We start from the raw sequence: 23,729 nt of genomic DNA, 5'->3' as shown, positions 1-23,729 counted from the left end.
GCTCACAAGGGAAGGAAGACACGTCAAGATTTCTTACTAATTTTGGGGTACCAAGATGACAATGCTGCAGGGGTTAAATTAGCTACAGGTGAGCCCAGAGCAGGGGTGAGTGTTGCACACAGTCCTCTACCAGGGCTGTCACAAGGCAGATAACTTGTGGTGGTGTCTGTGTACCCTGGCATCATGAACTTAGCAGAACTCATAACCAAGCTTGGATTGGACAAACATCATCCCTAAAGAAGATCTGTTTCCCAAACCCAAGTTTACGACATTTCTCTTGCCCAGTGTGTCACACATCTTGTCTCCCCTCCTCCAGTTGCGCTTGAACAGACACACACGAAGACCTTTGATCAGGCTGATGACTGCAGGATGTACTGAAGTAAATCCTGCTTAGCTCATGCTGCATCCCACCACCACCACAAATGGCAACATCTGCTCCTTACTCCAAAAAGCTCACAACACCATCAGACAGGCAAGGAAATGAAACAAAGTAGTCATCCCACCAAGATGGGAGCAATAAGAGTCTCTCATCCCTCCACAGCCTCTCTGGTGTTTATTATTTGCTTTCACTGGAACAAGAAGCCCCTACACTGACCCCATACAAAGTCCAGAATTGCTGCTCCCTGAACATGGAGCCCTCAGCACCCACCTCCTTGGCCAATGAATGCATTCCTACTCCCCAAGAACCTCAGCACCTACCAGCACCCCAGACAAATGCTGCCCCCCTGGGCCAGTCCATGTGCCTCCAAGTCCCACAGCACCCACTTATGCATCCTTGTCTATCTCTACAGAACAGGTCCAAAACATCAGCAAATGCACCCACATCGCTCTCCATCCTGCAGATGTCAACCAGGAACCATGCTCCAGCTCCTTCAGCCTCTGCCCCAGCCAGGCTCTGCATACCCAAGTGTTTGTGCCCAAGAGCATCACTGCACCAATCTTGACATAACCATTGGCTGGCTTGTTCCCATAGACAGAATAAAGTGATGAAGGAGAGAACATCCACACCTGAGAGCCAAGGTCTGCTTCCCACACACAGCTATTTCACAATATTCAGCTGTATCTCAGGTTTTGGCTTGAGCTGTAGTTTATTTTTAGACCTTCCAACTTCAGCCTTTGCTATCAGCTGCCAAAGCGGGAAACCTCAGGGGACATCAGGCCTTAATACATTATTCCTCACTTCCATCTTCTCTCGCCCATCCTGGTGTCCAACCTGCCAGTCAACATCACAAACACCTCCTTCACAAGGTGAAACGTTTTAATCCATGTTGCAGCCATCATATTGTTCATGTGTAAGCATGGGATCCTGAGGAGCTGGGCAGTGTGGGGACAGCACTGCAAGCTTCCATGATGACCTCCCCTGTATATTCACAAGAACAAAACCTACACTCAACTAGAGATGCTCCTTTTTTCCTGTCCAGATGCTACCAGGGGCCATCAGAAGCTCAAGCAAAAATGAGCACAGATGCAGCACTGAGGCTTCAAATCTATTCAGAGAAGCCTGTCTTCCACCTACATCACATAGAAAATACCTCCCTGCCATCAGCAATCTACTTCTAATTGTACAATTACATTATTATGTAGCACTAACAACAAAAAGGGGAGTCTTCAAGCCATTTTATTCTCCGGACCTTCTGGGAGGACAAGGTGAACACTGGCTCTGTGCAGTCATTCTGTCTGCATTAAACTAGTCTAAAGGCTGCTCATTTTTGGAGCTTCAAGTATCATTTTTTTCTTCCAAGCGGGATGTAATAAAGTTATTGTATAATTAACAGCATCCTAGCAGCCGTGACAGGTGCTAAAGGAAAAGGAAAAAAAGTCTCTCCCTTTATTGTGAATTCCTTCTGGCAGGTTCTGGCTTTTTTTTTTGCCTTTTTTTTTTTACACATTACACCCTGGGCCCACGTGACATCCAGTTTTTGTGACACAAAGGCAAAATTCCAAAGGCAAAATTCAGCTCTTGCCGCAAGATGCCTCTGTTGGGACTACACACATACCTCCCCAAACACAAAAAAGCAAACAGGCAATTTCATTTTGAATGACTTCTGTTCTTTCACATTGTCAAGTCTGTGCATGCAAACTAGGAGGACTGGATTTTGTGTGGTGCTCACACCCTTCTGGCTGTGCCCTGTGCTGCTGGTTGGTTCGGCTGTGGTGGGAAGGGGAGACCTCTGCATTTCAAGATGCAGTTCAAAAACAAGGCATATAACTACCAGCTGGTGTAGACTGGCGAAAATAATTTGAGGAGAGATCTCCCTTGCAGTGGAGTGGTGGGAGAGGCTGTTGAGGGCCTATTGCTTTTCCTAAGCAGCCATCATCTAAAGCAGCTACATCTAAAAGACAAGGGCATGATCAAGGAGGTTGGGCACTTGTGAAACTAAGCACAGCCAGTATCTCTTACCCAAAGTTCTGATGGCAATTTACTTGTCAACAATCATATCCAGAGTTCAACCTTTACACTACACAGGGGTTTTTTTCTGCAGCTCTTTTCCTAGGAGGATTTTCTACATGTGTTATCCCTAGTTTCATGCCCCAAATCTCCCAAGATCCATTGGGTAAGAGGTAACCATGTCTCAGCTGATCCACAGTTGCACTCCCATACCCTAGCAAACTGTGGGTCCTCTGAACAGTCTCAGCCTCTTAGTTATCCAGCTCAAGCTGATGCTGCCAGGTTTAGACATGTACAAGATCTCCCAACGCTCAAAACTGAACTCTGATGCTCTGACCATCTCAGCCCCGTCCCATTTCCGCACATATGGGAAAACCCCAAGAACTGCTAAGGTGGCTGGAGCCCCGACAGCACAGAAATAGTGCACCCCATAAAGTACACCCTACCCTTGCAATAATCCAGGGACAGTTTACTGCCTCTGACTATTTCCAGATCTTGAGTAAAAAAAAAGTAAAGTACATTCTCAAAAGTCTGAAGGTGTTCACTCAAAAGTGAAGAACACAGCCAAAGGCTGTCAAGTTTTCTGAACAGCTTCTGATGGCAGCAGGCACTGAGCTGGCAGGGACTACAACATAACTGCCCTATTCATCCCAATATCCTCCACAGCATATCATTAGATTAAATACATCATTTACAGCTGAGGACTTCTCCAAGCTTCTCCAATTAACTTTTGGGGTGGAGAGGAAGTTCTAGAAATCTGGACAATATTAACTCCTACAAGTCATGTCTCTATCATTTTCATCCTTTCATTCCCATCTCTTCTGGCTGGCCAGCGCAGAGATCCAGTTCCCTGTCAGCACCAGCCACTCTGTGACTCAGACAAGTCCTGCATTCACCACACAACCCTGAGACAAAGTTTAAAGTCATCACTAATATCTAACAGTCACTCATCAATTTTATAGGTTTGACTGTTGCTCTGACATGCTGCCATTAGCAACTCCTGGAAACAAAGCAGCTACCTGGACTTCAACTTATTCAATTTACCTTGACAAGAGCATATATTTTTTTTTGCTCTTAAGTAGGTGAAGAGGTTGAGTTTCTGATCTAAAAATGCTGATGAGTGGCTTTATTTGGAAGACTTTTCTCCAGCTTCAGTAGTGCATTTTCCAGGCAAGGTTAAAGGAAAAAAAATGGGTAAAAAAAGAAACCAGACAGTACAAATTTTAAGAATTAGGATTACCCTCTATTTGACAGAGAAATGAGCAGAGAGACATAGAAAAGAAGCCAGTTTTGTCCTGTAAAAATGCAGAATAATAGTCAAGGCTAGCCTGGGGTAACTCCTGATGTACTATCCCATGATTTTAAAAGACAACATAAAATATCTTTGAGCACCTCTGAAATCTAAAATCTAAACAGTGATGCAGTAGCTGATTCTCTGAATAACTCAGCCTGTGCCATGAACAAACATACTGAGGATATTAGACATAAAAAGAGTCTATTTGTTAATATTTTAAGAAGCCTTTGTACATTCAGAGCATCAAATGTGTCCCATCTATATTCTGAAAGCCTTTCGATGGCTCTCCTTCCATCCAAGCAGGGCCCTCACCAGCCAGGAGCACCCACACTGCCTGCAAGGACAGAGTTTAGGTGTTCTCTGTGCTAAGCCCATGCAGGTTTCCTGCCAGGGAAGCAATGTCAGCATCAGTGATGGACTGACAGCTGCAGGGAAAGGCTGGGGAGATTAAGGATGTCCCAAGGCTACCTCTAGCTGAAGAGGCAGCCAGCCCCTGCTCTAGCCCAGCAGTACAGCCACTGCCAACCTGCCCCTTCACAACACCAGTGGAAGAGTCACCTATGATGATCAGAAAATTAGGATCAAAATGAATCTGAAGGTCACCAAAGAGCAGTGAGGCAGCTTGAAAATGTTACTTTAGGAAACGTCACAAGGAGCAATGCTGTTCTTCCATCTCTCATCTCCTCTACAGCCAACTCTTCTTTCCCAGAAAAGATGCCTCATTCAACCACCATTCACAGCCTCATCTCCACCCTCTTTTCACCCCAGCCTCCCAGTCAGGCTATTCTCCATCCAGCCCAATGTTCCAGCTCTTCTTGTTTTGTCTCCATCCTGATACCATCTCTGCAAACACTCAGCAAATACTCTTCCAGATTGCCCCCACATCTCTGCTTTTCAGAAAATCTCCCATCATTCTCTATTCATCACTCTTCCCTGTGGCTGAACTGGAGCTGGCTTTGGTGTTTTCCTTTATCTCCTGGTTTATCTGGAAACTCTGTGAAATAGGATATACCTTTTGGTCCATGTCTGTGAATCACCTGGTTCATTCACAATATCACATGGACATTTTGTTACTTAAGAAAAATAAAATAATAAATAGCTTAGGGAGCCCCTGCTTACTTGATCATATAATGGTAAATTATTTATTAAGGCTAAGAGCTATACTTTCTGATAAAACATAGGATCAGAAATATAAGGTACTTTTAAATAACCACAGATTAGAGAAGATAAGATAATGGTCACTTCATACTCATGTATAACATAATGAATGCTCCGAGGCAGATAGGTGAGGAAACAACAAAAACTCCAGCTTGCTATTATAATAACCTCTCTAAAGCAACAAGAAAGATTGAATGTGTAGAAAATATGACCTCCAAGGGAAAACTGGAAGAATTATGCTTTATGTGGAGAAAAGACTGAAAGGACACGTGATAACAGCCTTCAAATACGTAAAAGGTTGCAGCAAAGTGAAATATAATAGCTGTTCTTCGTGTCCACTGGGGATAACACAAGAAATAATAGGTTTAAATTGCACTGAGGGAGATTAGGGTTTAAGTGTTTTCCCTAATGCCTGGCAGCACGGATGGTTGAGCACTAGAACAGATGACCCAGGGATGCTGCATGGGCTCAGCCACTGCCAGATTGGGAAGGGAAATGTTCAAGAAACTTCTTTCAAGGACAGTTTAGCTACAGGATCTGACTCAGAGACCTCCCAGGCTGCAGCACTTTTCACCCGTAACCAAACAGCCCAAAGCAAAGAGCACTCTTTCCTTTTTGATGTTTCCCAACAAACTCCAAGCAGGGACCTCGCCTGTCGTGCAGACCAGGTTTGGGCAACATCTGAGGCACCGTGGGTGCAGCACGGGGCTGGGATGGGGCTGTGGTCTCTCCAATGTGGTTTCAGAAAGGATAACCTCATCCAGAGAGTTGGGGCTGTTCAGCCTGGAGAAGACCAGGCTCTGGGGAGACCTCAGAGTGGCCTTCCAGTGCCTGAAGGGAGTCTACAAGTAAGCTGAGGAGGGAACTTTTTACAAGGGCTTGCAGTGATAGGACAAGGGGGGATGGTTTTACACTGAAAGAGGGCAGATTTATATTAGATACAAGGAAGAAATTCTTCATTGTGAGGGTAGTGAGACACTGGACCAGGTTGCCCAGAGAAGTTTTGGATGCCCCATCCTGGAAAGTGTTCAAAGCCAGGTTGAATGGGGCTTGGAGCAACCTGGTCCAGTGGAAGGTGTCCCTGCCAATGGCCTGAGGGTGGGAACTAGATAATCCTTAAGGTTTCTTCCAACCCAAACCAGTCTGTGATCCACATCTCAGGTCAGATGCTCAGGACAGAAATCAAGTTTGCTGATGCAGAGAGCAATGATGCTCAGGGCTGCAGGGTAATCTCCCTCTCACTACCTATGCCTCTGGGAGCTTTACCTCAGAACATAATTTTTTGATCAAAAATGATCACTGCAAGAGCTAACTGTGTCATCCACTTTTGTCTGTGTAATATAAAAGAGCCATATAATTAACCTACTTAATTAGGGACTGTATATGACCCATAACTACAAAAAAAAATGCTCTCCTAGTAAAGTGGGTCACCATACATTTAATATAGCAATCAACATTAAGCTCCAATATATATAATATATAAAAATCCCTTCCTCCTCTGACTTCAAACCTCAGTTAGCACTTCCATATTTCCCTGATCTTCATCTTAAACGTTTTTCTTCTAAGGCCCGTGTCACCTACTGGCAAGTACATAATTCCAAGGCAGGATCTCCCAGCCTAGCTTTACAACTCAGAGCTATACGTACACATACATTTATTTTTAATGCAGATAGAAAACTAACCCCAAAGTTCAGCTTATCAGGAAAACAAAGAAATAATAAGAAATTATTTTAAAAATTCCAACCATTTGTAGGAGCTGAAATCAAACCATTCCTCCAGGGCTGAGCTCTGCACCAGCAAGGAAGGCAGCTGAAGCTCATAAAACAATAAGCGAAAGCACAACCAATACAATTAAAAATCTAGCCATGCTCAGAGCAAGATTGCATTTACTGTCTCATAAAGACAGCCTCGTCCTGTCAGGCAAACAAAAGGAAATCAATTTCTTAATTTTTATTGGCAGATATGGGCACGGGGCCAAGCCAGTGCTTGGTTCCTGTGTAGGACCTGCTTGGAACCAGCCTGCCGTGGGCTCCAGCCCACCCTCTGTCCTCCCACAGTGGGAAACAGCAGCTCCTCCTCCACCCCAGGGCTGCCAATCCCAACTACGGGTGGTCCAGCACATGGTGCCTCTTCCCCTGAGCTGCAGCAGATCCCTCAACTTGTACAAAATGCTGGGCTTTAACCAGACACCCCCACTAATTCCATCTCTGTGTGCCTGCTCTGTCAACAACACTTCAATGAGGTCCAAGCAGCTTTTCCTGTACCTGTACAGCTCAATTCTGACCCTTTGCCCCCAGCTCACCCCAGGTTACCCCCACAACCTTGCACAACCCCTGCAGCATGCCATGGGAGCTGGCAGACATCACTGGAGAGGCTAGCCCGGAGGAAATGTCTCTTGCTCAAACCATGCCATGGCCAGCTGTGGAGCCTGCAGAGGTGTCAACTCTTCCTCTGCCATGACCGATGGGGGGCAGACCCTCCCATAAGCTTTTTTAGGACATAGCATGCATAAAAAAAAAATCACATCCTTGAGCTTTGCAAGCAGATGAAGACTCCAAGAACATAAATTTGAGCTTTCAAAGAGATCTACTCCAAATCCTTGATCTCCACCCTTTCCACAACAAAGGCAGGAGAAAACAGCCAAGAAGCAACCCATTTTCCCGTATTGTAAACAAGATGATTGATTTGGGGCCCTGACCATAGAGTTGAAGATCCCACTGACCTCTGGGGTGCAAGGGACAAGCCTGAGGTCCCTGCACATATCACTGCTTGGGTTGGACACATGGTTCTTCCCCCACCCTGCTACCACTTCCCACTCTCTTATAAATTGCAGATGCATTACTGTATAAAATAGGGCTGTCAGATCCATTGTCAGTGGGTGATCTTCAAAGCACTTTCTTTCCTGATGAAACAGCCTGCCAGAATGCTGTCGTTTATAAAAGCCCCTTTTTTTCCTCTTTACATATTGACATTTCCATCTCTTCTGATTTTTTTTTCAGGTGTTTTTAGGGGGAGAAGGCATCCCTCACAGAAAAAGAAGCTACATCAGGGCAGAGGAGCCACAGCCACCCTGTCCATCTTCCCCTTGCCCATTCCAGTCTCCAGCCACCCTCACAGTCCCAGTATGGAGCCTCATTCGAACTCCCAGCAGGAGCACAGGATCCTAAGACATCTTCCCCTCCTCCCATGTCCTTTCCTTCTCCTTTCTCAGGTTTATTTATTGAATTTAGACACAAATCCTATAAGCACTCACACTCAGGAATGGAAACATTAAGATCAAATCACATAAAATATAAAGTCAATGCATATGACAGCACAAATGCATAAATCCAGCAGAACAAGCAAGAGAAAACGCTTACAGTAAAAACGATGAGACAATCTGATAATTAAAAAGGGAAGGAACCTGACAAGCCAGAGCCATGCATGACAGCAAAGCCAGCCAGTACCCATGGGAAGGCAAAGCAGGAATTTTTACATCTAGGCTTAAAGCTCCTGGCTCAGCAATACCAAATCTCTTCAACTCAGAAATCATATAACCAGGAAAGGGACTGCAAACAGTGCACAGGAGTAACCAGGTCATCTTGGATCCTGCAGCATGAGGATCTGTTGTCTTTTCAAGTTATTAACTAAGCCAGATGATAGGGGATGGATACTGCAAGGAAGAAGATGGTATTTTATCTGGAGGTGCCAGTGCCATTGACACCCAGCCCAGTCACCTTCCATCATTCCTCCATCTGCAGGTCACAAGCTGACTTTTCCCACTGCCAGTCATGCAAACTCCCTGTAGGATGTGAGGAGCCAGCCAGGGTCCAACACATCTATCTCTGTAAGATGACATCTTGGTGTGGCAGAGCCAGCACCAGCAGCTCCCACCACAAAGCAACACACACCAGGATGGGATGGGAGGAGTGGCTGGAGCCCTGGAGATGTGGCATCTGCATGCAGCCAAACTCCAGGCTTCCTGCCCAGGCCAAGGCTCACAAGGGGCTGGTGGGACAGGATGGGAAGCTGGTGGGTACCAGACACACAATGAGATAGCAAAACAAAGTCCTCATTGCCTTATCTCCCAAGTACAAAGGGATCCATCTTTATTGGACAGGTTCCATTTGAAACCCAAACTTTATTTTCTTCCCCCAGGCCTCCATCATCCTGCTGCACCCAGACCCTAGATCCAGAGCTGGGTCCCATCCTGCCTGCCCCAAAACCTCCAGTTTAACTTTTTTCCCCCCCATTCTTCCTCTTGACTAGAGATTTGCCTCTTGTTGTTTTTTTTTTTTTCCAAATTAAGTCCTTGATATGTCACCTTGAGGGCACCTTGAACTCCGGAGCAGAACAGGCTTTGCAAGGCCGGGGTGCTGCTGGGTAAAGGCCTCAGTGGTACCTATTAATCTCTTGGCTCTCTCATCCCTATCACAGACACACCATAAAAATGATATAAGCATTTCATTGAAAGGAAGTGGGGAAGAGCACAGGGTCGATTGATTTCCAGTATGTCTGCTCTTTACCTCCAGGTATAAATACAACAGCAAAATCAATCGGAATAACATCATATCAGCTTTCTAATCTCTTCTGTTGGCAAGACACACTTTATATACTGCAGCATTTCCTATAGCTTGCCTACAGGAGGGCCTGGCACCTCTGCACCTAGCAGCCTGTTGGTAGGCAGCCAATTTCTCACTCCTGGCTCCTCCAGTGGAAAGTTTCAGGACCTGCAGAACCAAATCACTGCTCTTCCTCTGCTCCATACATGGAGATGTCTCCTGAAGGAAGGCACCTTGTCTGTGTAAGTGCAGTGTTAACACACCCTCGCAGAACCCTGGGTCATGTCAGCACTTGCTAAAAGGGAGATACTCTCTCTCTCAAACCCCTTCCCGAGTGGATGGCGGTGAGCTCAGGGTTGATGGACATCCAGGCGTGCTCAGAGGTGCTGCCAAGCACAGCAAAGGAGACAGTCACACCAACACAGGGACACAAGCAAGGCAGCCACAGTACCTGCTTTCCCCACACCCTCAGGACCCCATGGCTGTATTCACCCAGGGGCTCACATGGGGCCCTGAGGTCATTTCACCTCCTTATGAACATCCAGCACCCAGGGGTTGAATGACCCCGCAAAAACACCCAAGCCCAGAGCAGGGCTGCCTGTTCAGCACTGGGCAGACACATTTCCTTTCTGCATTTCCAATTTATCATCAGACCAAGGCTTTTATCCGCTCTCCTGGCCTCCAGCCACCACAGAGTGAGACTGTGACAAACTGATAAACATTCTTCCCTGAGTCCTTGCTTGGGTGAACATGCAAACACAGCATGAGGCTGGAGAAAGGGCTGCCTGGCAAGGAGTCAAAGGGTCATCTTCTGCTAACCCCAGCTCAGCACTGAGGTGATGCTCTCCCTCACCTCAAACCAGACCTTGTTTGAACAGCTGCAAGATGGAGAGAAAACCAGAGATGGTTTAAGCCATGCCTCAGTCTTATCCTCTATTTAGCCAGCAGAGACCATGCAAATGGTGTGCATGAAGGCCGTGGCAACTGCATCAATTTCAATGCTGAGGTCAGCACTGGGTGAAAGCTTGGGGACCTCACATAATCACAGAATGTTAGGGGTTGAAAAGGACCTCAAAAGACCATCTAGTCCAACCCCCCCTGCCAGAGCAGGATCCCACAGAGTAGGTCACACAGAAACGCGTCCAGGCAGGTTTTGAACGTCTCCAGAGAAGGAGATCCACAATCTCTCTGGGCAGCCTGTCCCACTGTTTTGTCACTATATCTAACCTGCTCAGCATGGAACTCTCTTAGGAGAAGGGGGCCACCAGTGATTTCTCAGTGAGGGGCTCCATTGGCAGCTCCATGACCAGCACATCCAGCCTGCTACTGGATTGTTGACCTAAGCCAAGATTGTGGAGCAGAAGGAACCTGTGTCTGTGCTAGGAAATACACCAAAACAGCAAGAACTAGTGAAGCTCTCAGAGGCCACAGCTGAAACAACTACTGCCCTTGTGCATGAACGTTTTCCTGACTGATGCCTAATGTTGCTTAATAAACACTATCCATGGACAGAAAGCCCTTCCAGCAGCAGCTCTCCAGTACAAGCCAGAAGCACAGACATCCCACCAGTCAGGACTGTCACTCACTGAGGGCAAGTGTTGGACATGTTTCTCATTAGTTCCTTGCCCGGGTCCACCAGCTGGCTCCAACCCCCTCCCACCACTCCCCTTCCCATGCCTTGTCCACTTCAAGATCAGTCTTGGGTTATCTTGATCTACTTGGAAAGCTTAGCCACCATGAAAGCAAACTGCTTGTCCTCTGGCTCCAATCTCTTACAGAAATTAGTGCCAATGGAAGTGTCACTATCAATTTCATAATGTTATTGGATGGATGTAAAACTGGGCCAAGTCCCATATTCCTGACGGGCCATCAAAGGGGTGGGGATTATGGGTAAGGAGACAGGCAGCCCTGGCAGGAAAGGCAAAGGCTCCAGATCAATTAGGCTGACGAGGCTATCTTCCAGCCACATCACTTCGTGCTGACACCAGCTCCTTCTCCCCAGAGCCCAGCCGCCCCTGCACCGAGAAGGTTTATTTTCTCCAGCGGTAACCGGAGCCTCTCTGAGCCCAGAGAGCTGTGCATCCCCTTTCCAAATATCCAATTTATGAGACTCCCGAGACACTGAGGGATTTTGCTGTCATTACAGGACATTAATTTTCAGGCCTCCTTATTTCAGTTTAATATTCTGTCAAGAGAAAGGAAAAAAAAAAATCACACTTAAAAAATAAATAAATGTCTCGCTCTGCCCATTGCTCAGAGGTTTCAGATGAAGGAGCACACAAAATGTAAAATACCTAGCACAGCACATGGTTTCTCTTTGCTCTGTGTTTTTCTTCTTGTTTTTTTTTTTTTTTTTTTCAAGATCCTGCTTAGACCATGAAACTAAACTGGTCAGTACCAGCATCTGGTTCTCATGCAGTAATTAATAGTGCTTGTAATTTTTCAAACAAAAATAGTTTTCGGTTGTTGCATCTTTGGTCAACTTCTGACCTTTTTGTTTTTAAACAGAATTTTTATGAAAATATCTAGCAGCCATTGAGGCAGTAGATGCCAATGAACTGGGTTTACTTCCAGCAGATGCCCCACATGCCCAGTCCCTGCCAGGAAGCAAGCAATTGCATTTGCTCAGGGTGCAAATTTGTAGACCCAAACTTAGAATCAGACCCATGATGTTTACTTTCAAGTCAAAAAATAAATCCTTACATGGTCAAAAAATAACAAAAAGTCCTTGCAACCATAGCTTTGCTTAGTTCATGCATGAGAGCAGTGAAAATCTAAAACTGCTGCCTCTCAGAGAGTCCATCCTTCTTTTTTTCCCCTCCACAGCCTTCCTTGAGATGATCTCCAGCAGTGATATCAGTCTCTCAGATTTATTCTATCCCAAGATAAATAGTGTGTTGCTTGCAGAATCAAAACATATTTAACTTGTATAATGGTTTAAATCCTGAATCTGCTCTCGCAATATTATGAGATTAGTCTGGAATATGAAGTCCTTGTCATAAAAATCCACAAACAAACAAATAAATCCTTTTTCCTTCATGCTGAGCAACTGGGAAAGGAAGAGGGGCCAGGGTCTGGGTAGCCGTGGTGCTCCCCAGCCCATGATGCTCACAACAATGACTGCTCTGGAGGTGTCAAACACTGCTGTAAATCCAGGGATCAACACTTGCTAAAGGGAAAAATTATTAAAGAAATGAGGTTTTGCAGGTTTTCAAGAGCCTGTTGTAGATTTACAGGGTAGGAGGGAAGCCCTCGACGTTCTGAAGACAGAACTTATTTAAAAGGGGCCAATTCTTTTTGGGTCAACTAATGTCATGCCTTACTCCAAAATATATAGTCCTTGGTCATAAAGGTTGTGGTTCTGCTTCAAAGTCACAGAAGTGACCCCTAGAGAAAGGCTCAGAAATTACTGCTTTGTGGGAGCTGACCATTCCTTTGCAGTGGGGATCACTGTTTTTGGGTTTCCATCTACCTTGGTGGGACCCTCATCAAGATTGAGAGGGGTCCTGTGAACAGGGAGATAAAACAAGCAGGGGATAACAGTTTGGGAGGTGTGGAAGGAGACAGAAAACAACTTCCCACTTGGAGAACATGCTGCATTGCCAGTTCACCAGCCTGAACCTTTAATAAATTAGAGAGCTGTTCATTGAAATGGCTTCCTCTGTCCCCACGCTGCAAGTTAATCTGTAATTCAGATAGATCAGTCAGAAGGTAAGAGTCCAGCATATAAAATGATTAATTCCTCCAAGGCCTGGGGAAATTTCCCTTTCTAAACAGCACAGCACACTCCCCTTCTCACCTGTGAGCTCCAGGCATGGACGCAGCTCCCACTGGAGGTCAGCAAGGAATGTCACTTGCATTTCAATACCAGCACTACCAAATGCACCACCTGTCACCGCATCACTGGGGTGACAATGCCAGGGTGGGGGCTCTTAGTCCTTGCAAGGAGATTGCCTCAAACCTCCCTGCACTTTCCTGCTCTGCAAGCCCCCCAGCAGAAGTGCTCAGACACTTGCCGCCCCGTCAGCCAGACACCAAAGCTTTTCAAGATGAGAGATTTTATGCAGCAAGAGTATAAATTGTCCGTTAAATCAGGCTGGTTTGCAGAAATGCAGCATCTGCTGATTACAGCTGAGGAATGAGCAGCTGGTACCCAAAGCAAGCACGGAGGTTGGGGCAGAGTGTATCTCATCTTCCCTACAGGAATCACCCCTGGTTCCACCTCTGTCCTTTACGGGACAGGAGCTAACCAGGGAGAAATGAAGGGTGGGCGTGAACCAGGTAGACACGCTGCAGCCGGCAGCCAGGGAACGGGGACAAGTCATATGCAGCTCCATGTTAAGACCAAAGGCACCTGAACACAGTGCCAGCCCTGGAAGCTGCAGAACCAAAACCAACATCTTCCTATAGCCAGGAGGGAGGCATGAAGGCAGCAATAACCCTATTAAAAAGGACTTGTGAAAAGACACAAGAGACCGAGCACCAAAACAGTTGTCCCAGGCATGGCTGGTACATGCAATGGCCTGGTAATATGGAGGGACATTAAGGCAGGATCTTCAGAGTCTCTTTTTGATTCTGCTGGTTCTTGCAACCTCAGTCACCAGCTTTTAAAGCATGAGAACATAAGAGCCATCACCAGCCAAATCCCTGCCTCCCTACACGTATTCCACATCCTACCCCCAAGCTACTTCATCAACATCCTGAAGGCAGGTGGGAGGGAAGCTGCCTGGCATCAGCCTGTCAGCCACGAGGGCAGAGAAAGATGAGGTGTTTGGCACTTACCTCCATGACTAAGCACTGTCTCCTTTCCCCACAGCCCATGCCTCCAAAACACACTCCTTGCTCCATGGCTTCGTAGCACATGACAAGAGGCACGACAACACACCTCTGCTGAGAAGCCAGACCTGAAGACACATGGAGGTCATGTGGCTTTTCCATCTGCACAGTTGATGGAGCAGGAAGGAGCAAGTGGGATGAACAACATACTCACCCACAGCATGGGGATGAGGGGAAAACAAAGAGGGGGGAGGAAAAAAAAAAAGAAAACAACAAAGGAGAAAAAAGGAGCTTGCACAAGGCTGGTGGTTTTGTAGTTGGGAGTAGCACGTGCCTGCTGAGCATCAGACCAAGTTGCACAAAGCCTACTTCAGGCTGCCAGAGCATCCTGCAGCAGACCCCGCCAAGCCGACTCCCAAATTTACCTGCCTAGAGGCACCCATCAGGCTGATAACACCCCATGGACCACAGCACTAGTGTGCAGGCAGCACAAACCTGTGACTGAAAAACAGCACGAGGCAGGGAGAGCCACAGTGACAGAGGCACCTGGACCACAACCAAGCCCCTTTCTAGAAGCAGCTATCAAATCTCCGCAGAAGTAGTGGAACAGAGCCACTTTTCATTCTGCTTCTCAAGGACATCATCACTGTTACACAGATACAATTACATCTTCAGAGCCTTTTAACCACAGCTCTTTAGGGCTGAGTGGGTTGGCAGAAATCTATTCACAGGGCAGACATAGTTTGGCTGGGTAGGGACAACTGCCACCAGCTCAGTGGCTGAGGAGGGAGCACAAAACAAGACTGCAAATAGAGGAAGTCCTAGGCAATTCCAAGGAAGCATCTCTGAGCAAATCCATCCTGAATTCATTGACAGAATATGACAAAGAGCAGGCCAATTTCTTATCTTACTCTTCTAGAATTTCCTTTTAAAGAAAAATGAAATAACATACGGAGACTGCCTCTTTTTCTCTGGTTTTGTGCTCCTTCTCTAGAGGGGACCACCACTCTGAGAAGGCTGGCTGTAGATGCACGTCAGCCACAGCAAGGCAACGCAGAGCAACAGAAGGCTGTCTCATTCCCAGCACCCCCACTCTCCAGGTAGCCCTAGGCAATGCCAGGATCTGAGCGCTGGACAAATGAAAGCACATGAACACAGCTTGGCCATCAGTCCCTCAGACACCTTGCCAAGTCTGTCTGGAGCAGAGGGACACAGGAACCTCTTACCATGGGACCTTTAAACTGTATCGCAAAGCCCTCTCTGAGCTTGGCAGAGCCAGCTGTGGGGCTGCTATATCATATCTATCTGCCATCTGCTTGCTTGCTTTTTAATCCTCAAAGGCTCCTACCTGTTCCCCAAAAACTTTGCTGGGTCTCAGTAAACAAACCACAAGCAGGGACGAGAGCAGGGAGGGGGAACGCAGGAGATGGTGGGGGAGGGAGAATCAAAATGTAATTAAAGATACTTTTGCTTCAGGGCCTCTGAAAGTTACCAACTCATAAATCTCTTAGTAAATGCCCCAAGCTGTTGCTATGCCAGGCTGCCTAGCTGTCCCATCAGGAGGGCCATAAAGCACAAGCATGCAGCTCACCAGCTCCCTCCATCTTTACCCTGCAACATCAGGCAACCTTGAGCAGCCTGTCAAGCCCCAGACAAGTGTTTCTGCAAGCAGGAGATATCAATCTGCAGTCCTGCTAGCTCCTTTCATTTGCAGCTGTGGCACGACAGGGGAGAGATGAGACCTGAAGACACTCAAGACATATTCCTGAAAGCACGGAGTTCTCCCAAAGCATATTTTCTAAAGAGAATGGCCAAACAACAGGCAAAAAAAACCCCACATGGATCCAGAAGAGGTTCTGCCTGCTAGTGTCTACCTGAAGGCACCACAGAGAAAACCCATCTCCTGATAATTCCCCAGTCAGCTCAGTATTTTCTTCCATGGCTGAGATGGATCTTCACCAGAGGATGCATACATTCTGTCCGGCCCAAACATACTCCTCACAAGGATGACACACAAAGACAAAGAGCATCTTCCACCTAAGATCAACATGAACAAGCTGTTTCATCATGTTGGTCTTTAGCAAGCAGCGAGGAACAGACTGAACGTCCAGCACATGGGGGTGTTGCACAGCTCTGCTATATTTAGCAGAGCTCTCAGTACAATCTCTGGTAGTGCTATGAAACACCACATCTCTGCCAATAGCTTGTCATAGGTAGGCTTGGAAAGGAGGAATCTGGTGTATTTTTCACCTTTTATTCACAACTGGTCATAACTTTGCAGGTGGGAGTAAAGTCTGTTCTTGGTAGCTTGGTCAAGTCTTGGACCTTCTCTTCTAACAAGCAGGTGGTTGGTAGAGTGATAAAATCCTGCTGGCTTCCTTTAAAAGTGGGCATCAGTGGGTGAGAACAGAAAGTTTCTTGCACAAGAAGTGATTTGTACATAATCATTTGCTGAGCCATATTTTTGGCCAAATTCCAACCAAAAAATAATAAAGAAGAGAAGCTTTCAGAATCACTTGAAACACCATGGGCTACACTTGGAACCATATGAGCTATTGACCCATCTAATAATATTTTTCAAGTGACTGAATTAAGAAAGAAAGACCAGTGTCAGTTATACCAGGAAGCCAGGGCAGATAAAGTAAAAAAATTATCTGCTCCAAAGGAGAAGAAACTGCTCTGAAAAAGCATCACCCACATCAACTCATACTATTTCTTAAACCAAGCTGAATGGCCAAGTCTTTCTAGGAAATCACAAAAACCTCACATCCTTCCACTTAAGCAACTACTGTGCTTCTGCTTCAGGTTATGAAGTATAAAGGCTGAAAACTGAGGCTGGAGTATCTGTAACAGGAAAGCTTTGGGAGCCAGCCAGCTCTCCAGACCTTCCCAGATAAATTCTCCAAAGCCTGGTTTGAAACACCCAGGACAAATACAGACTAATTGAATCAAATTCTGAATAGCCTACAAAAGGATGCCAACAGTCCACTCTGACTTTGTTTTACATTCTAGACCATCTGCTAAAGGATGAAATCCCACTGGGCAGAGGAGGTAGCACAACAGATGCCATCGCTTCCCGTTGGTACCCAGGCACTGGAGGGGAGCAGGCAGCCACTGAGGCTGGTTTCTGCACAGCTCAGCTCCCCTCATCCTGCTGGATCAGGAACAGAACTGGAGGCAGGTACAAGTCGGTCTGTTTTCATAAATAGATTTTCCTGGCTTTATTATGCTCTCTCTTCCAAGGCTGCTCTCCAAATTGGAGATGCAATGCTTGGAAAGCTACAGAGCATGGAGACTAGAAATCAAGCCTTCCTGAGAAAATGCAGTAGCTTACTGTGTAAATGACTGCTCTGGCAGGAACATCAGAGAAGGGGACAAACAGTTCAGAGCAGGACCAGGGCAACATAACCACTATGCATGTCTCCTATTCTACAAGAGCATCCCACTATCACCCATGTTTATGGACTGCTTGTACACCCATCTGCCTATATAATCATTTACAGTACCCACTTCCCCCAAGTGTCCACACAGTGTCTCCTTATTCAGTTTATTTTTCTATAAAGCTACAGTATTTGTTTGTTCTGAGACAACAGTGTTTCTTCCCTCAAAATTCCCAAAATAGGACAGGGCCTAGGGAACATGACTCCTTCCTCCCGTGTCCTCACTGTAATTCAGGGAGGATCATGTGGAGGTGGTGGGGTGGGATGGAGACAGGGCACATGCCCTAAGGGCAGCAGCAGTTGGGGGAAGGTGGGTAGACAGGAGAACAGATCCCTATGTGCACGAGGGTGCATGTGACAGCAGGCAGGCAGGGTTCAAGCTTGGAAGTGTGGAATGTGCTGCCATGGGGTATTTCTTTTTCACTGTAAACTGGGATGGCAGCTGACCCAGCTTTCTCCTTCTACCTGCCTAGTTGAATCTCCTTCTTTCCACAGCACTCTACAAGCAGAAACACACAATCCTGGCAATGCTCTGCTCTCAGTCACACCTGGATGATTTTGCTGGGGGTGACCATGTCTTGTACCTCTCAAGGTTGAGCCCCTGTTTTCTTCTACAGGCACATTTGCAGCTCATGTCCTCGCTCCTGGAGTGGACAACAAGAGCAGACCCTTGTGGAGTCAGCAACAGAGATCAGCCCCCTCACCAGCACAAGCAGTGGGTCCTCTCAAATCCCACAGACAAGGGAGGTGGTGCTCAGCTCTGCACCCCTCATGCTCCTTTACCTGTGGCATTGTCTTCTTCTCTATCCTTTTGTTTTTTCTCCTTGAAGAATGAAAAATGCAAAGAAGAGCTTATAAATTATCAATTCTTGATTGATTTTGCTGAGAAAAGCACATAAAACAATAGCACAACAGAGAAGAATAATTTAGCATTTCAAGTGAGGAACAGTGATGCTGCTGAGACAGCTTTAGATATGCAGAGCACTCCTGAGCCATCCAGCAGGTTCCCCCTGCTCCAGCCTCTTTGTCCTGCCCTTTGAAAACAAGCAAAACCATAACCTTTTCTAGTAGCTGCCTTAAACCACAGAACCCTGTACTTACACTAGAAGGACAGTCCCCTTCCCACCCAGTTATCTGATGGTTCACACACCTGAAGGCAGCTCCATGCACACAGGCTTCCACCAAGAAGATCCCATTGTATGATGGTCCAGGAATGACACACAGCAAGACTTCTGCATAAAAAAACTACAATTTCTACACCAAGAGCTTCATCACAAGCTATGAGAGGCTATTAAGAGCAGGTCTGTTAGATCATTCTGCATCATCAACTTGATGCTGTGGGTGGTTCATGCAGCTGCAATTTCCCCATTCACATGTAGCTGCAAACTAGCAGAAAGTTTGGAGCTCCTTTCCATCTGTGGACTTCTAAAAAAAAGTTCTGCCAAGCATTCACAGCTCTAGAGTTTCTCCAGTGTCATATGCAAACTTTCTTTTCTGAAGCTACGTGGGAAATGAGTCTCTCCCCAAAAATTAGATACAGCAGCACCTCAGTCTCTGCTAAAAGACTGCACGTGTCATGGTTCAACCATTTCATCAAGACTAAAATTAACACTACACAACATTATGTAGCCCTACATGCAGTTATTATGTTCTGTTGATGGAATTAGAATGAAATTGTAGTTAAAAAGCTTTACAAAGTAGCTGATAAAACCACCCAGGGATTACCTGCAAAGTCAGAGGTAGGAGAGAGCAAACCAAACCATCCCATATCTCTCAAAAACCTGATATCTGAGTACTGAGACACCCAGAGTGCTGCAGACAACCCATTGAAACCCAGTGCTAAACCCAGATGCTAAATGTGCAACACAGAAAGTAATTCCCTGTGCCTTAAGCCAACCTGCCACCACACACTGGTTCACCAGCAACACTGCTGGGTTTTGATGTGTTTGGGGGGTTTCTAGATACGTTCACTTCTTCCAGCCCCTTCCGTTCTGTAGCCTTTGGCCACAGGAGCCCACTGTGCAAACAGACATACAAGTCTGGTAGCTGGTTTCTGGATGAAGGCAGCAAAGAGGTTTGTGCACGTGTCTATCTCAGCATTAGATTTCAGGTGGTCTGGGGTCTTTATTTTGGTTTAATCCTGAAGAAAAGAGCATTTTTCCATGCTGTCTAAGCCTGGCTTACTTCTCCTCCTGCCTTTTACACAAAGTGGTTTCATTTTTGTCCACACAGGGAAGAAAAAATATATATATGTATTATTTAGAAATACAGAAAATGCAGAAGGAAGTGGTGGCTGATGGATGGGAAAATATATTCCTTCACTGCTGCAGTAATGATCTGATTAAGATCCAATCCTACCACTTCCTTCACATGCTAAGTCACCTCTACAGAGCCAAAGTTGCCTGAAGGCGAGGGATGGAGGGAGGGGGCACAGGGAGGCTCTGGTACAACACAGCAGCAAAAGGATTGTGAATTCACCCTCTGGTCATCACACAAACTGAGATGTTTCCCCGGGTACTGAAGCACCTTTTCTGGGGATTTTGGCAGCAAAGTCCTTTTAAAACTACAGTTTCATCCCTCCAAAATAATGTATGTGCATATTTGGATCCTCTGCGTGAGCTGGAAATCCATCCGTCCTTTTTAGTCTGTTATTTCCCCTCTCCCCCAGACTTACCACCTTCCTTGCAAATCTGCCTTTCATCTCTCTCTCTCATTCCAGTTTCCAAGCTGCGTAGGAAACAAAAAAAGTGTGCCAGTGCTGCTCCACCAAGCCCTATTCCTGCTGCTTCTGGCTAGATTTACAGGATATAGTCAGAATATCCAAGTTTTCCCTTTTTCCCCTTTTCAGCAGTTAGTTTCCTCTGATCCAGATGACACTCTCAGCCCAGACAAACTGCTGGGAAACTTCTCATCATCAGCTGCTCTCCTCCAGGCTTCACACATGCCATGATTTAGCGGACAAGCTCCATCCAAAACCCAGCTGAGCTCCTCACGCAGTAACGCCTACACACGCGCACCAAGCCAGGAAGGAGCCACAGCACAAGGTCCAAAGGTGTGACCCCAGAGCTACTTGAAGAGGAAGAAATACTTTAGTGTGAGGGTGGTGAGACACTGGAACAGGTTGCCCAGGGAGGTTGTGGGTGCCTCATCCCTGGAAGTGTTCAAATGCAGGTTGGATGGGGCTTTGAGCAACCCAGTCCAGTGAGAGGTGTCCCTGCCCATGCAGGGGAGTTAGAACTAGATGATCTTTAAGGTCCCTTCCAACCCAAACCATTCTATGATTCTCCTCCAGAAATGACAGATGGACAGAGCATCAGTTCCCTGCCAGCCTGAGGAAACCAGCCCTAGCCTGTGAGGCTCTGGCCATGTTAAAGATGTTACACCTCTAAAGGGCTCAGCAACCTGCTCTAGACTCAGAATGTGACCCATCATGTCTGCCTGGGTGATGCTGAGATGCCAAATGGGTTCAGAAGAGGTTCCACAGACTTTCAACAGCAGCTTGTCCACAGGCACAACCTGCAACCCTGTATTGACTTATAACCATACAGCTGCCCCCAAAAGATCTCCCCTCCCAGTCTGACACACAGCAGATACCACAAACATCAGGAGAAAATAGTTCCCACTCCTCGTGCAATCAGGAACATCTCTCCTCCACAGACATGGTGGGTGACTGAGGCATTGCTGCTCATGTGCACACTCCCTTCACCACTACAAAAAAAAAAATAAACCCTGAGGGTTTTATTCCACCTGCCTTCTTTCTTTCATATTTACTTTTTTGTGATGAAGGAAATATAGCCCTCAAGATAATGCAAGGACTGGGGAGGTGGAGCAAAGAAGATAAAAGATTCCAATTTACTCTCTCCCATTTGTTGTAGAAGTTGGAGATCAGTTGACAGTAAAGTACTAATAAAGAATAAAAGGTAAATGAAGGGATCTTTTTTTCCTAGTAGAAGATGTGATTAACCTACAAAAATCACACGTGCAGGACCCTGCCTTGTTGACACCCAAATAAAAATTTCTGCAAATCTCAGACACAAGAACAAATCGCTGCCCATGCCATGGTAGCACCTCCAGTGACTGGAAACCAGGGAGTTTTGCAGGGGCTGCAAGTGCCCTTTGCTTCCACTACAAGAGAAACAGGAAGACTCGAAGCCTGGGTCAGCCACAGAGCCAGAAGCACAGCTCAAGTGTCTTAATCCCCCACCACCCACATGTGATTGGACATGGGACTTCCCTAGCCAGAAACCTCTGCTACACACAGGTCCAGTGCTGCCAACTCCTTCAGATACAAGCTACCATGAGAACTAAATCCCTTCCTCACCCCACCATGCCAGGGCAACACTATCACCACCTAAGTTCAGAACTAGCCAAAACCAGACCATTAATCTGTCCCTGCACTGCAGGAGCTGGGATATTGGACCAAAGGGAGCTCCAGGCTGGTTTGCAGACTTGTGTGTCCAAGCTAAGGCTGTAGAGCACAGCTGTAATTTGTCATATGCCACCTAGAACACAGCTGGCAAAGCCAAAATGAGTAATATTTTTATAGGCAGTGACATAGAGGAAACAAGCTTGGGCTCAAGTGACTTCAAGGCCAGAGATGACCAGCTGCAACTTGCCCCAGTCTGTGCTGCACCTTGGTAACCTGGGAGGGTTGTGCTTAACACCCTGTGTAGGAGAACAGCATATTCTCTCTGTACAGTCCAAACTCCTTTATCAGAGTCATCTGACTCCAGCAGGTCTAAAGACTGATTCAAATATCGTGACCATAGCATTAGAGCAGGGGAGTGCAGAGCAGGACTGCACGAGGCTCTCACAGCAAAGGTTGCTGGCTGGGAACTGCACCAGCTCCAAAAGCCTCCAAGAGCTGCTTGTGTTGTCTGTCAACACAGAAATAAATCATTGCCTCTACCTCTATCCACACACCATCTTTCTTATTTTCTTCCACTTGACAGTCCAAACTTGGCCAAATTCGTTAGTTTAGGTCACATTTATGGATGACACACACGTTGTACAGCCATGAAACAAAGCAAGCTTGGCTCTTGGGTGCAAAGTATTCTTGCCGTGTCCGTTGCGACTGAGGTCACAAGAAAAACAAATTCATTAGGACTTAGCTGGTGCATACTACAGCTTTGTTTCCAACCACAAAACATTCCTTAAAAAGAATGGCCAAGAAAGTACTGTTGCTTTTTAAACATTACATTTCCCAGGGGTACATAGTGGGTTATTGTGTGTAGGGAAGATCAGGGAAAGCTTTCGTTCCTGTTGGGGGATTCATTTGGCTGCATTTCTTTTCTCATCATAACTTACGTTTTTGCTTATATTTTATTAAAGCATCTACAGGCCTTTGGGAATGGATGCCCAAATACAAAATAAAAAATTAAAGTTAAATTTAAAAAAACCCCAGTGGGGTGAGGATTGCTGCCTTCTGCATGTGAATTTTGTCCATGTGACAAGGCTCGACCTGATCACTCCGACCTCACTCACCCACTGTCCCTCTCCTCCAGAGAGAGTGGATCCTGCCATCCCCACACCTCTCAGACCCACCCCACAGCACCAGTTTGAGCAGTGAGACAGCTCAAGCCTTCATGCCTGGCTCATCCTGCCCACTGGCAGCATTTTGTGCTCATACACACATCAAAAGCTGCTTCATGAGCTCAGATGCTCCCTTTAAAAAAGCAATGTGAAAAAAAATCTGCTCTGGTGCTGCTGAACACAGCTTCCTCCTCCTGCCCCCTTTGCAAATTACTGGAATATTGTCACTACTTACCAGGCTCAACAAGTGAAATTGTGCAATTTGCTACAGACACTGGAGAACCAACAGGAAAAGCAGGGCTTGGTGTGAGGAGGAGAGGGGAGCTTGGAGAAGCCCTTAGGACAGGGTGCCATGGGGCACCACAGCCCCACAGGTGTCTGGTCCTGGAGCAGGATGGGGTCCCACCAGCTAAGTTGTTGTGTTTCAGAGTGTTTGCTTCTTTTTTTTTTTTTTTCCCTGATGTTTACTTCAAGCATAACACTCTGAGGGCTTATAAAGAGGATTAAGTGGTGAGGAGGTCTCACAGAATTAGGAGGAATTAATCAAGCAGTAATCAGAAAGGAAATTAATCTGAAGAGTTAATTAATCAGCCAAGGCA

At 46.4% G+C, this 23,729-nt stretch overlaps 1 protein-coding gene across 2 annotated transcripts in view; it reads right to left on the bottom strand.

The window, feature by feature from the left end:
• NTRK3 (neurotrophic receptor tyrosine kinase 3) overlaps positions 1–23,729 on the bottom strand; it is a 221,475-nt gene that overhangs the window by 105,757 nt on the left and 91,989 nt on the right. The gene's annotated exons all lie outside the window — the stretch shown is intronic.

The sequence above is a fragment of the Apus apus genome, chromosome 10, assembly GCF_020740795.1.
Source record: "Apus apus isolate bApuApu2 chromosome 10, bApuApu2.pri.cur, whole genome shotgun sequence".
In the NCBI taxonomy this organism is placed as follows: domain Eukaryota; kingdom Metazoa; phylum Chordata; class Aves; order Apodiformes; family Apodidae; genus Apus; species Apus apus.
This window is presented reverse-complemented; position numbering and strand designations above follow the sequence as displayed.